A 13,040-nucleotide genomic window follows, 5' to 3' on the forward strand; every position below is an offset into this window, starting at 1 on the left:
TAAACATGCCATTAATTTTTTTGTGATTCGGTGCGTAAGTATTTCAATATTTGCCTAATTTTGTGTTCACTATGCAGAGGTGGATCTATATAACCTTCATTGTTGGTAAAATAATTTTGATAATAAGTACATAGTTTAGTGACCGAAGCGTGCTCCAAATTTTATGCTAATGGTGGCAGTTAGCACGCGTGCCATCGGTTTACCATCCCTGTATTATGATAATAATATTATTAATTATTATTCACTCATCTCGTTCATTCCATTATCTGTGGAGGCTTGTAATTGGCTTTTTTATTATCTATCTTTTAAGCTTAATATAATATTGTTAGCTGTGAGCCACCCAAATAAAATAAAATAAAAATAAAATTCCTCGGAGTAATTTTCAGTAATAAAATATAAGCACCATCTATACCAACAAAACCGAACTAAAATATTCACCAAATAACTAAAATTTAACTACAGAATGTTTCGAATTAGTACCGAATTTTTGTACGAGATGGCGCTTTTCAGAATATAGTGAGCGCCATCTAGTGGCGAATGTAAGAACTAAAACAACACTCTGTTTCCCTCGTCGCTACCGCTTCCTAGAGTTCCACTTTTAAAATAAAGATGTCACTTTATTAATATCGAAAATGTAAATTTATTGACGAACTAATAAATTGCGTTTGTTTTGTTTATATTTGGTATTTTTATGTACCTACACGAACAAAATATAAAAGACGCGTAGGCATAACGAGGAGTTTACCCACGGCAGTTCATCTCTCGTATGCTACTCGATCTTAGTCTATTTGACAGGATGGCAAGAGATAAAGACCTGTTCCGATGGCGAGATAGGGCTTCATACAGGATAGCGTCTTGTAATTGATTGCCTGCAAGACGATGTTCCGTTTAGCATATTGCTAATATTGACCACGTTGCCCTATGCAAATCGTAAGTAAACCACTACTAAATACTGTATGGAAGTTGAACGAGATATTTGTAGTGTCCGGCTAAAAGCTAATTTTTCGCTAAAGCCTTTCAATCAGTTTTGACCTTAAACTTTGAAGATTATAATTATTATTAAATACTAGATGACGCCCGCAACTCCGTTGCGCCAAAATTCGTTTATCGCGCGGGAACCGTACATTTTTCCGGGATAAAAGTATTATGTCCTTTCCTGTGACTTAAAGTCAGTGACGAATTGACTACTTGATGCCCTAAGCAATCCATGCCTGTGGGTCTCGGAATCGGTCTTTGAACCTTTACTCTTCTGGTGCCCCCTCAGACGTGATGCCCTAGGCAATTGCTTAATTCTTCAAGCCCCATAAGAGCACCCGTGATCGCGACAACAATATAATACAATAGCATTTCCTGGAAACTGTGATCGAAGTATTAATTTGAGTTAATATACTTACCTAGCGGAAATCGGAATAGAGAAACAAAGGCCTGAGCAAGCGAGATGTCACTATCAGTAACACTACGTGGTAAAAAGAGACGTGTGACACATGACAGCAGCACTCTTTTTTGACGTCCAGTCGGCACGTGCCGCACGTTGACAATTTAATCTCATAGAATTCATGTTCAATCATGCTTGTGTAAGTGTATACGTACACATATTTTGCACAGAGATGAAAACCAATTTTGGTTACGTTTGACAGCTCGAGATTGATGCTCTATTCCATGCTTAAAACAAAGGACTTTGGGAAACTCTGATCTAGATTCTAGCAGCTCTGGATTTATGTATAGGCAGTATAAAATAGGCCTATGGGTGGCAGCGCCCTATGGCGTCCTGCCGTCGTGGCCCGTGGGGCGCGGCGGCAGCGTCCTAGGATGGCGGCAGACTTCGTACACAGGGGCGGCAAAATTGAAGTGGCCTATACCGATAAAAAATAATAACCCGGCCCTGGATTGTAGACTATTATGGCTCAAGTTAATATTACACCAATCATCGGTAGTGATTGGTTCCACACTGGAATATTGTCACGCGTCACCGCGCTGTCCCACGCGGTAATGAGCCGCCCGTCCTCCTGCCTCCATTATGTGGATGACAATAATTCTGTCTCCGATAGATAATTTTCTCTACGTTTCTGGTTATAGCGAAATGGGGACGGTGTTATGTGGGGTAGCAAAATTATACTATAATGTGACATAAAGTCCTTATATTTTGTAACTTTCTATACAATATGGTGTAAAATAAATCTAGAATCTGCCAATGAAATATTGCATAGGTCACTCTTTCAAGGCGATATATTTTCACAGACCTGACTCTCAGATAATTCAATGCAAAAGACAAATACATTTATTATTATACACTGTACATCATGGTAAGCCCATTATAGCTCACTTTTAGCTAATTACAGTCAAATCAAAAGAAAGTGGTTATCACAAAATATTATGTTGGTATGTAACTAATATTAGTAAGTTTGTTTCAACCCAATTTTTAATGAGTAAGAAATCGGAAATAGCTTTGTAATAAAATAAGAGGTAAATAAAAAGAAATTAATTTCCGTAATCGTTTGATATATTTTTAATTATGTAGGTTCATCAAATTCTCTAGACAAGAAACAATATATTTTCACTCACTACAATAAGTAACTTCATGATACTTACCTGCAATTTTCCTATTATTATAAAACTCGTAGCTCATCTAACTCTGTAAGATGTTACAAAAATCTGACTGCCTCGTAGACACCATAAACTTAACTCTCCCAATTACTGGTTCAGCCTAGCATAACGCGATCAGGACATAAACGGTAATCCGGTCTAGTTGCGAAAATGATCATAATGCGATTATAGTTGTCATTTCGTTGCGATATTATCTCCTCTCCCGCTCGCACAGTGCTGGGCTATTATTTCGTCCCTGTCACACTTGAAGCTGGGTGTATGTCTGTCTCGCTCGTACAGACATCATTACTATAAACTAATCATATCGGATTCACAGAGTACGTGTGTCGGATGGCTTGGACGTGCCCACTTAGCGACCGTTGTCCTGCCTATTGCCTATTACGATAAATTGATTTTGTTTTATACATTGCTTGAGTCTAGAACCTAGATGTTTCCCGCAAATTTTTTGCGGATTCGTTTACCGTGGGTACCACACATTCCTTAAAAACTCTATGCAGTTTCCCGTGAATCAAACTTAACTGAGAATTTGCATCGCATCGCAAATATCTGCGACAAAATTCATATTATAAAAGAAATTACTATGCGATGCGATGCGAATTCGTAGTTATGTGTGGGCCCTCAATCGGTTCAGCATTGGAGGTTCCTGAGTCCTGACAGACACAAATTGACTGTATGATTATTAGAGGTAAGGATTCCGTAACGTCGTCTAAATTCGCCCTCGACCGCTTAATAACGGTATCCCACGGGAAAAGTAATCATAAAAAATATCGTCATAATACTCTCAGAGCCAACACGATGCAAAGAAACAAACTTTTCCTCTTTATAATCACTAAAATATTATCAATCTTTATTTATAATATTGATCTCAACAGACCAACCACAACTAAAGGACATGGGCTCGTCGCTACGATCCATCCACTAAAGTAGACGGTACCAAGTGCAAAAGCTAATATAAATTGTAAACCAATTACTACTATTGTTGAATCATACATCAAATACATAGTAAGTGACATGCGAAGACGTGTGCGCGGTTCAATATCGTTGTTCCCAGATCTTCAGACTCCGGAACAAGCCACCTATCGGTTATTAAACATTACATTCAAAGAGTGAGTTTTACAGATAATTTACTTGAACAAATTATGTTTGAGTAGTCTAAGTTGAGAGAGAAAGCGGCGCATGAACTCTCAAAGTGAGTTTTGAATTTAGTTGTACCTATGATTTCTGTTTCTCAAAATATACGCAACAATCTCAAAGTAATCTAACAGAAGAAGATATTTTTTTTTATTAAAGAAGGGCAAACGAGCAAACGGGTCACCTGATGGAAAGCAACTTTCGTCACCTATGGACACTCGCAGCATCAAAAGAGCTGCAGGTGCGTTGCCGGCCTTTTAAGAGGGAATAGGGTAATAGGGGAGGGTAGGGATGGGAAGGGAAGGGAATAGGGGAGTATATGAAAAGGAACTGGGCCTCCGGTAAACTCACTCACTCGGCGAAACACAGCGCAAGCGCTGTTTCACGCCGGTTTTCTGTGAGAACGTGGTATTTCTCCGGTCAAGCCGGCCCATTCGTGCCGAAGCATGGCTCTCCCACGTATAAAACTTATTGAAAAAATTTTGATTGAAATATTGTGAGAATCATTAATTTGGTTTCAATAAAATGTTCTACGGTATTTTCATCAAGATAAATGTCTACTTTGCTATTGGAAACTGTGGGTGACAGGCAGACAAAATGATTCGCATTAATAACATTAACTGAGTTACAAGTTTCACACTGAGCATCAGTGTGAAACATGCAAAACTTTTATAACTTGTATCAATATCTTTCGGATCCGCTTCAGCTAAGCAGTTCGCTATTCGCTGCTGCATTGTGCCATCATAGAGTAGGGAGCGCAGCGGGGTTCCCTGACAGTAACAGACACACCGTTAACCTTTGGATTGAGATGTGCACCGTACGGTGTGTGAGCTTCGTAATATAACGTAAATTGTGATAAGTATAGCTTACCAAACGCCATTGTAGCTGGTGATATCCATCTACTGTATCATTGTCCTGATATATTATATCAGGACAATGATACAGTAGATGGATAAAAAAGATGTATTACAAGAAAGTTGGGTATGCAGATGATGTACTATCAGAGAAGTTGATTCCTAGGCAAACCCAGCCGACCGATCACAGCTAATTGAATTGACTTAAGCCGACCACATGACGTGGGTCCGTCAACTGCCTACGAATTAACTTCTTTGATAGTACCTAATAAACCTATACAACTAACACACTCAAGTTCTAGCACAACCATGACTTGTTATGCCTAAAGCTGACTTGATATAGCCCTACCGCACACAACAACACAACTGTACAACATACGCCGATGAATCAATTTATCAGTTTCTGCATTCAGTAGTGTACTTCCACAGCATAAGACATCTGAGTAGCTCTAGAGCAGTGGTTCTTAACCGGTGGTCCCTGGAGGCATTCCAAGTGGTCCGCGAAACCATCCTAACCTTTTAATCCCCAAGCGGCCGGATCCGGCCGCCACAGATTATACTGCAGCCATTCCGTCTACACCCAAGCGGCCGGATGTGGCCGCGCTCTTTCGTTCGATTGAATTACGTATTTCGTTGACTTAGAGACTACTTTTGTATGAAGAAGTTTGGTTAGTTATGATCTACGATAAATTTGCCACATTCTGAATGCAAAATATTATACAATCTGTGGTCGACGAATATTTGTCAGTCATTTGAAAATCGTGAATTTTTCGTGTGTGTTCTGCCATGTTGTGTTGTTTGTTTGATATTATTGATGGATTTAACGAATGTAAGTAGTAAAATAGTTTAATTTATTAATTATAATTTATAAATAGTTTTAGATAATCATTTGAAAGAAATACTTACATCGTAATAACTTCTAGTTTACACGAGAAAATTTGGTTTTTATTTATGTGATTTGAACTCGATTTGTTTAATATTTTTGTAAATAATTGACGTTAAAAGCGTATATTATCGTGTACAAAACGATTTAGATCCTAGTAATAGTATATAATAGTATCGTTTTAGTAAAATAATCAAGATAAAAATTACCTATTTATAACGGCTTTTTGCCGGCCGCGGCCATTTTGAACTTTATTTGTATTGCACTAAGGACGAAGTTTGCTTGTGTATAATACCAAAACCGGTTTTTATTACTCTTATCTCTTATCTGTTTATTGATAACAAGTTAAGTTGTTTCAAAGAATTGTTTACATAAACAGTTTGTATAGCTCTGTGTTATTGAGATTATAATAATGTATTAATATATTTGTTGCGAAATAGTTAGAAACATAGATTTCAAAGTTTACAGTGATGAGACAAATATCACATCTGACTAAATACTATATTATGATGGCTTGATAGATAGAAAATTTAACATATATTATAATATTTTTCACACAAACATAAAATATGGAATAGATGTAAGGTTATTACATTATTTGTACAAAGAGGGTAGGCCGGGCGCCATTTTTTTTTTTGCAAACCACGTACCCTACATTTTTGCAAAGATTTTGGCACTTATTGAAGGGCTAATAATATGTGAGAAATCAGAAGTTAGTAAAGAGTATGGACTATGCAATAACAAAAATCACATTTAATTAAAATCTGTAACTTATAGATTTTTGCCAAATATAAATAATTAGGGCTAATTAGTTGTCCTTGTTTTCTTTATCAAAAACCCTTAGTTAAGGTAAACCAACCAGGTGGTCCCCGGCTAGACAAACATTTCGTAAAATGGTCCGTCATGACTAAAAGGTTAATAACCACTGCAGGCTCTAGACTTACCTAAGTATGAACTACCTAATTCACCTTCTTTGTGCAACTGATAAGTGGAAAAGCGTTATCAGCAAAAACAAAAGAATTTTCCCTTGTCAAGAAAATTGCTGAGCCAGTGCCAAACAGTGAGGCACCAAGGAACAAAATATTTCTTTGTAAAGAAAATTTACAAGCCTTAATTTAACACCCATTTGAATCCCACCGCTGGTACTCCATTAAGACCAACCTGTCGCTGTCCTTAATTCATAATTTCTAGCCAGTTCGAACCCGTCCAGCCTTTCGCTACATTTCACGTTATCTGCGCATAAATCATTCCCAGCAATTGTCTCGAGCCGGTTCCGGACAAAATAAAAGTTGATCTCAAAAGGCATGACCCAAATAATTAGACCTGCCTTTAATATAAATCATCTTTCGAAAAAATATTTATGAGCCAGTGTAATCGGGTGGCCGTAACGCTTGTGCATACTGAAAGCTAAGATTTTTTCATATTTAAGGGTCTTTTTTCCGCCTTTTTTCCGAATGCGTTTGTGGAAAAATTTTTCATTATTCAGCGAAACTTTTAGGCGTAGACATTCCCCTTCTGTTTCCAATGAGTTCTGTCAAGCCACATGTAATATTTAATATATAATAGTATTAGGCGTATTTTTCATTTTTGTCGCAACAGTCACTAAATAGTCTGTAGGTGATGTGTTAGGAATTGGTTTGAGTGAAATCACTGAAAATTTCAGCCTCCATTCTCCTCACGTTTCCAAAATGCTTGTTGGGTTACTACAAACTAATTTAAAGCTAAAGTCCCGAACCCAATTAGTTATTCTGGTGGTTATCGTTTTTCATTGTTGAATAGCATTCAAGCTGATAAGCCTTGCCCCTTCCGACCTCTCTTAGCGACCTTCATAGCATTGTTTATCGCGGTCCAATGGAAAATTAGTAATCAATAGTTATCGCTTGGCTATATGTCTGGCAGACATGCCTTATATCGGCAGGTGGTGCTAATTTAAGCCCTACATTGTTCGTATAATACGTTTCGCGATTTTGCGTACGCATTGTAAGAATTACAGCAATTATAAACACTTATAAGATAAAAGATTTATAACCGTCAATTAGAACGTTTAGCGATTAACACACTTCGGCGTAGCACTTAAAATGTAAGCAATAAGGCCGTTTTTTGCCTATATTTAAGTCTCTACTGTATATTTTGGGAGGGTCGGAAGCGTTTAGGCAGTGTATGATTAAAAATTAAAAATTTCTGTCTTGGTTTACAAACAGAACAAAAATAATAAAGCTATTATCATTTTGGTAAGACTTCTTTTCGTTTCAAATCTCGTATTCTGTAGAAAATATGTATTCTGTATACAAAACTTTTATTTTTATGATTTGAATAAGGCCTTTAAAAGTATATTACAGTTTAATTGATAAAATACCTACTGGTAGAGTGCGTAATAATGTTACCTCTGACATACTAAAGTTCTGGAGTATACATCATAGACTAAGAATGACATAGAGATCACATAGAAGGAAGGCTATTTTCTATCGAGGCCAGTCTTGCACTGTATTTTCTTCCGTACATATCAAGTTGCGGAAACATAAGTACTTACTCTTCAGTCTTGCTACTCCTATTTTTTCTGAATAATTTCGTTGCAGGTCCCAAAACAGCTTAATCATGTCTCTCGGGCTCCTGTGATCATATCAAAGGGTTTTTGTGGTGGGATACCATTGTCGATCCTGGTGACACAGGAGATACAGTGGTGGGAATGTGTGGTGGGCCATATCCCGTAATTAAAGTAGCGGAAACATTATCCTTCCAGCTTTATTCTTTCCTTAGGCTTTATGCCAACATAAGATATAGAAACTCAGGTAAAATAACTTTAAATGGACTGCAGAATGGAATGTAGTCATTAATAAATCTGCTTCGCAATCAGACGTCTCTTATGCGATGCTACACATAATATTTTAAACAAACCGCCTGTCGATGAGTAAGGGCAGTTGTACACGACAGATTTGCGACCAACACATCGTACTCATTTGCATACAACGCTTGTGATGTAGAGCTAGGAAGGAGAAAAGTGCTCTTTAAATATAATCTGGACACTAATATTATAAATGCGAAAGTGTATGTCTGTTACCTCGTCACGCTCAAACCGCTGAACTAATTTTGCTGCAATTTGGTATGGAGATACTACTCCAATACTATGTCTTTGTCCGGGACTCCCATACTTTTATCAATCGGTTCAACGGTTGTACTGTGAAGAGGAAGAAAGATGAAGCAGACCCTTAACATGGCTAGCGCAGAACAAAAAATGCCTGATTTTGTTGCGTGGTAGAGCCATGCTTCAGCACGAATGGGCCGGCTCGACCGGAGAAACAGCGCTTGCGCTGTGTTTCGCCGAGTGATTCAGATTACCGGAGGCCCAATCCCCTACCCTATTTCCTTCTCTACCCTTCTCTATTCGCTTCCTTACCCTCCCCTATTCCCTCTTAAAAGGCTGGCAACGCACCTGCAGCTCTTCTGATGTTGCGAGTGTCAATGGGCGACGGAAGTTGCTTTCCATCAGGTGACCAGTTTTTTTTTTTTTTTTTATGAAATAAGGGGGCTAACGAGCAAACGGGTCACTCGTTCGTTCGTTCGTTCACTCGTCGGGGTTTGCTCGTTTGCCCCCTTATTTAAAAAAAAAAGTAACAAAACAGAAAGTGCTTGTATTTGTGCCTGAGATGTATCTTTAGATTCGTACTGGCAATTGTCATGTGACCGTGGCTTTGAGTACATCGCAATGGGGCATTTTTTTAAAGGTTTAATTAATATTTGTCTTGTCTAAGCATCAGTAACTCTACTCTTTGTTGATGAGAGAGTGTCTCGGAACAAAGGTGTTGCTGTTGCTGTCTTGTTATCGACGTTGTTTACGAGTTTATTGTTTATTACCACACTCTGTACTCGCCCTTATTGCTCTTTAATTTTTACATTAAAGGTTAAGTTAATAATATTTATATAAATTTTTCATACTACGAAAAAGTACCATCAGAGAAGTCGATACATATGCAGATAGCAGACATACGTAATTTGGTTGCGTTATGTCAAACCCAGCCAACAGATTACGATTCACGACTAACATTCACAGAAAACCGGCGTGAAACAGCGCTTGCGCTGTGTTTCGCCGAGTGAGTGAGTTTACCGGAGGCCCAATCCCCCACCCTTTAACCTTCCCTACCGTCCCCTATTTCCTTCCCAACCCTCCCCTATTCCCTTCCCTCCCCTATTACCCTATTCCCTCTTAAGAGGCCGGCAACGCACCTGCAGCTCTTCTGATGCTGCGAGTGTCCATGGGCGACGAAAGTTGCTTTCCATCAGGTGACCCGCTTGCTCGTTTGCCCCCTTATTACATTAAAAAAAACATTAAATTGACAAAGCCGGTCCAAATGAAGTAGGTCTGCCATCTGCCTTTGAAACAATTTATTTGGAACATGGAAAATTCCAGAAATACAGAAATATCGCGAACTGCGAAACGCTAGCTACTGCCAGTCAGTTTGGTGTGATAAGAAAAGGCTGTTTGCACAGTTGATTGAAAATGGTACAAAAACTGTCTCAATACAATCTCATTAATTATCACATACTTTAACGCACAACCACAATATAAATAATATACAGTAGACCAATTTCAGTCTGGACCCTACGATCACATGTGATCGAAGTCTGGACCACTTGAATCAGGCGCACGCACACATTATTGTTACTTCTAATTGGATTGGTATCTTATTTTTATGGTCAGATTGGCGCATGAAGCCTACCTGACATTAATTTGTACATTTCCGTGTATGTACCCCGACTGGCTTCGGCCTCCAATCACGTCGGACCTAAAATTTTCGTCTTTCGAGGACGCTACCGAGTTATCATACTACCTATATTTATACTATGCCACTACAATTCTCTCAATAAATAATATTTATGCCCACTCCACACTTGCTAGACATTTATGGACACTTTAAAATAATTAAGGCACTCGTAGACGCTAGCGCGCCAAAGAAATTGCAGTTATGTTGCTAAAGTTGAATGGTCCGTTTAAATACAGTATTGGCGTCTTTGATCTGGTATCGTTAATCTTACGCTTGGCGGCTCATAATACGATAATGAGAGTAACTTAGGACCTACCGAGAGTTTATTCTGAGTCGAAACCAAGATGACGCCAAACAACAATCGACTGCAAAATTGCAATCAAAAATCAAAATATTTTCGTTTCAAACCCTTTTAGAACCCTTATTACATAAAGTTGCATAGAGAGAAATGTATTCCCTGTTTATCCTGCATACATATGCAGGATAAACAGGGAATAAATTTCTCTCTACTGCATACATATGCAGGATAAACAGGGAATAAATTTCTCTCTACCGATTAAGAAGTGAAAACTGGAAAACTCATTATTATTATTCTAAAATTTACAATTTTTGGAGGAATCCAGTTTTGGTGTCAAGTAAAGAAAAACTTAATTTTTGTCTTAAATAAAATAGTATATTAAGAACTATTTGTTTACAACTATCTTGTTAGCCAGCGGGAGTTCTATGTGTAATAAATATACAATATAACACCATATACGTCCAGCAATAGCATTAACAATCCATCAACTTTTCGATAAGGATATGTCCCACTTAACTATAGCCAAGTGTCAATTGACCAGTTTCGATTGAGTCGTGATTAACTACATACTGCCCGCGAATTTGCGCAGATATCATAAATAAATAAATAAACTTTTTATTTGGAACAATAGGACAATACACTATTCTACAAATCAGTATTTGAGTGACAGAATAAGGCATAGTAAATTGAGTAGTTGTGTAGGTTAAAACCTTTATTAGTAAGACGGCTTATCTACTAAATACTTTTCGCAACTTCTGTACGCGAAATTTAATCTAAATTGTTTTTTTAAGCGTAAAGAGGTAACAGACAGAACTACTGATATTGTACATATTAGGTGATATTAGTGTTTAGTGTTTACGTTATTAGCAGAATATAAGGATATTTCCAATATGTTTCATATTTCTATTAATTACTCGGGTAATAAAATGTGACAGTCGTGTTAGAACAAATTTGGTCAATTCGATTTATTGATACGATTTCATTTTTGACTTTGATTTGATATCAATTTATATTATTGATTGATGAATTTAATTTAACTAGAGATCGCCCAGTGGTTGAAATTCGACCTTACTTGCAATGACATTAGGACTACTACCTATATTTTGTAAAAAATATTGACTTCATCATAGTTTTTTTCAATTCTTGTCTCTGGGACTCAGCTGATCTCAGACTGGCCGTTTAAGCATTGTCTAATAGTATCTAAAATTAAATAAAAAAAAAAAAACAATAATCCATTTTCAATTTGTCAACTTGTTGTCAGCAGACTTCAACCATAAATAAAAGAGTACAATTCGTATGTATAGGCTTGTCACTCAAAAATCTGTCATTTTTCCTAGTAGTAATGTCGTAGTGTGTGTAACGTTTTATTTGTTAAAAATGTATATGATAAAAGCATCATTTTAAAATAATATTAGCTCGATGCACTCCTTCACCATATAAACTATAACTGTGCGAAATTTCATGCACTTACGTTTCCCCATTTTTCGTAAAAAGGGTTACAAAGTTTTTCTCTCACGTATTAATATATAGATTTGGGAAACATAGAAACGCATTAAAACGAATGATGTAACCTACGAATAATAATTTTATTATTCGTAGGTTGAAACAAATTAATGCTCTTTACAAAAGTAATTTTACTTTAAAAAGTACTTTTTTATAAGTCCATGTGATCACAGTTAAAAATATGAATACTCGTAGTCAGAATTCCAATTATCCGACCTGCCAAAATAGCATCAACATTTGAAAACACCCGGAATTTTCTAAACGAAGTGCCCCGTTATACACAATTTCGTCAATAAAGGGCGTTAAAATGCCGTCACCCCAAACAAATCAATTATGAGCTGTGTCAATCACTGGCTGCGGCGGAAATTCTCTCATAGAGGGTTGATTGTGGCGGAACTAGGAAATAGGACGAATTGCCACCTCTGGGCCGAGTTGCCACCTCTGGGACGAGATGACACGGGTGTATGAAATTTCTAATTCCTATCATGTAACATAATGGTTTAGATGTCCGAACACTTTAAAATACTTTAAATTGAAATAATTGAAAATATTTTAATTTTTTAATTTTATTATTAGGAGAAATATTATGCTCATCTTATGCAGGACTGAGGGGACGGTTATTCTTGAGGATTACACATTGTATGCCACAAAACGAGTAAAAAAATATCATATTTTTGTATTTCAAAATTTGTATGTTTGTTAACTGTCTTGTGGCTTGGACCGTAGAACACTAACGTTAGGATAAACCAAGGGACAAGAGTAATTATTCAAAACGATACAAGTTTAAATGTTTAGTAAGTATAGAGTATAGACCACGGGTCACCAATTAGTTTCGCTCGGGGTCCATTTTAAGAAATGAAATGACATTCGCGGTCCGCACATTGCGGAAATTACAAAGGTTTTTCTTTTCATCATCATTTACAATTATATCAATGAGAAAAGTGACAATTTTTGTAGCTAATTGTTATCTCTCTGATGTTTGGAGTGAAGTAATGGTGCGAGCTAAT

Source organism: Aricia agestis, chromosome 4 (genome assembly GCF_905147365.1).
Source record: "Aricia agestis chromosome 4, ilAriAges1.1, whole genome shotgun sequence".
Taxonomy (NCBI): domain Eukaryota; kingdom Metazoa; phylum Arthropoda; class Insecta; order Lepidoptera; family Lycaenidae; genus Aricia; species Aricia agestis.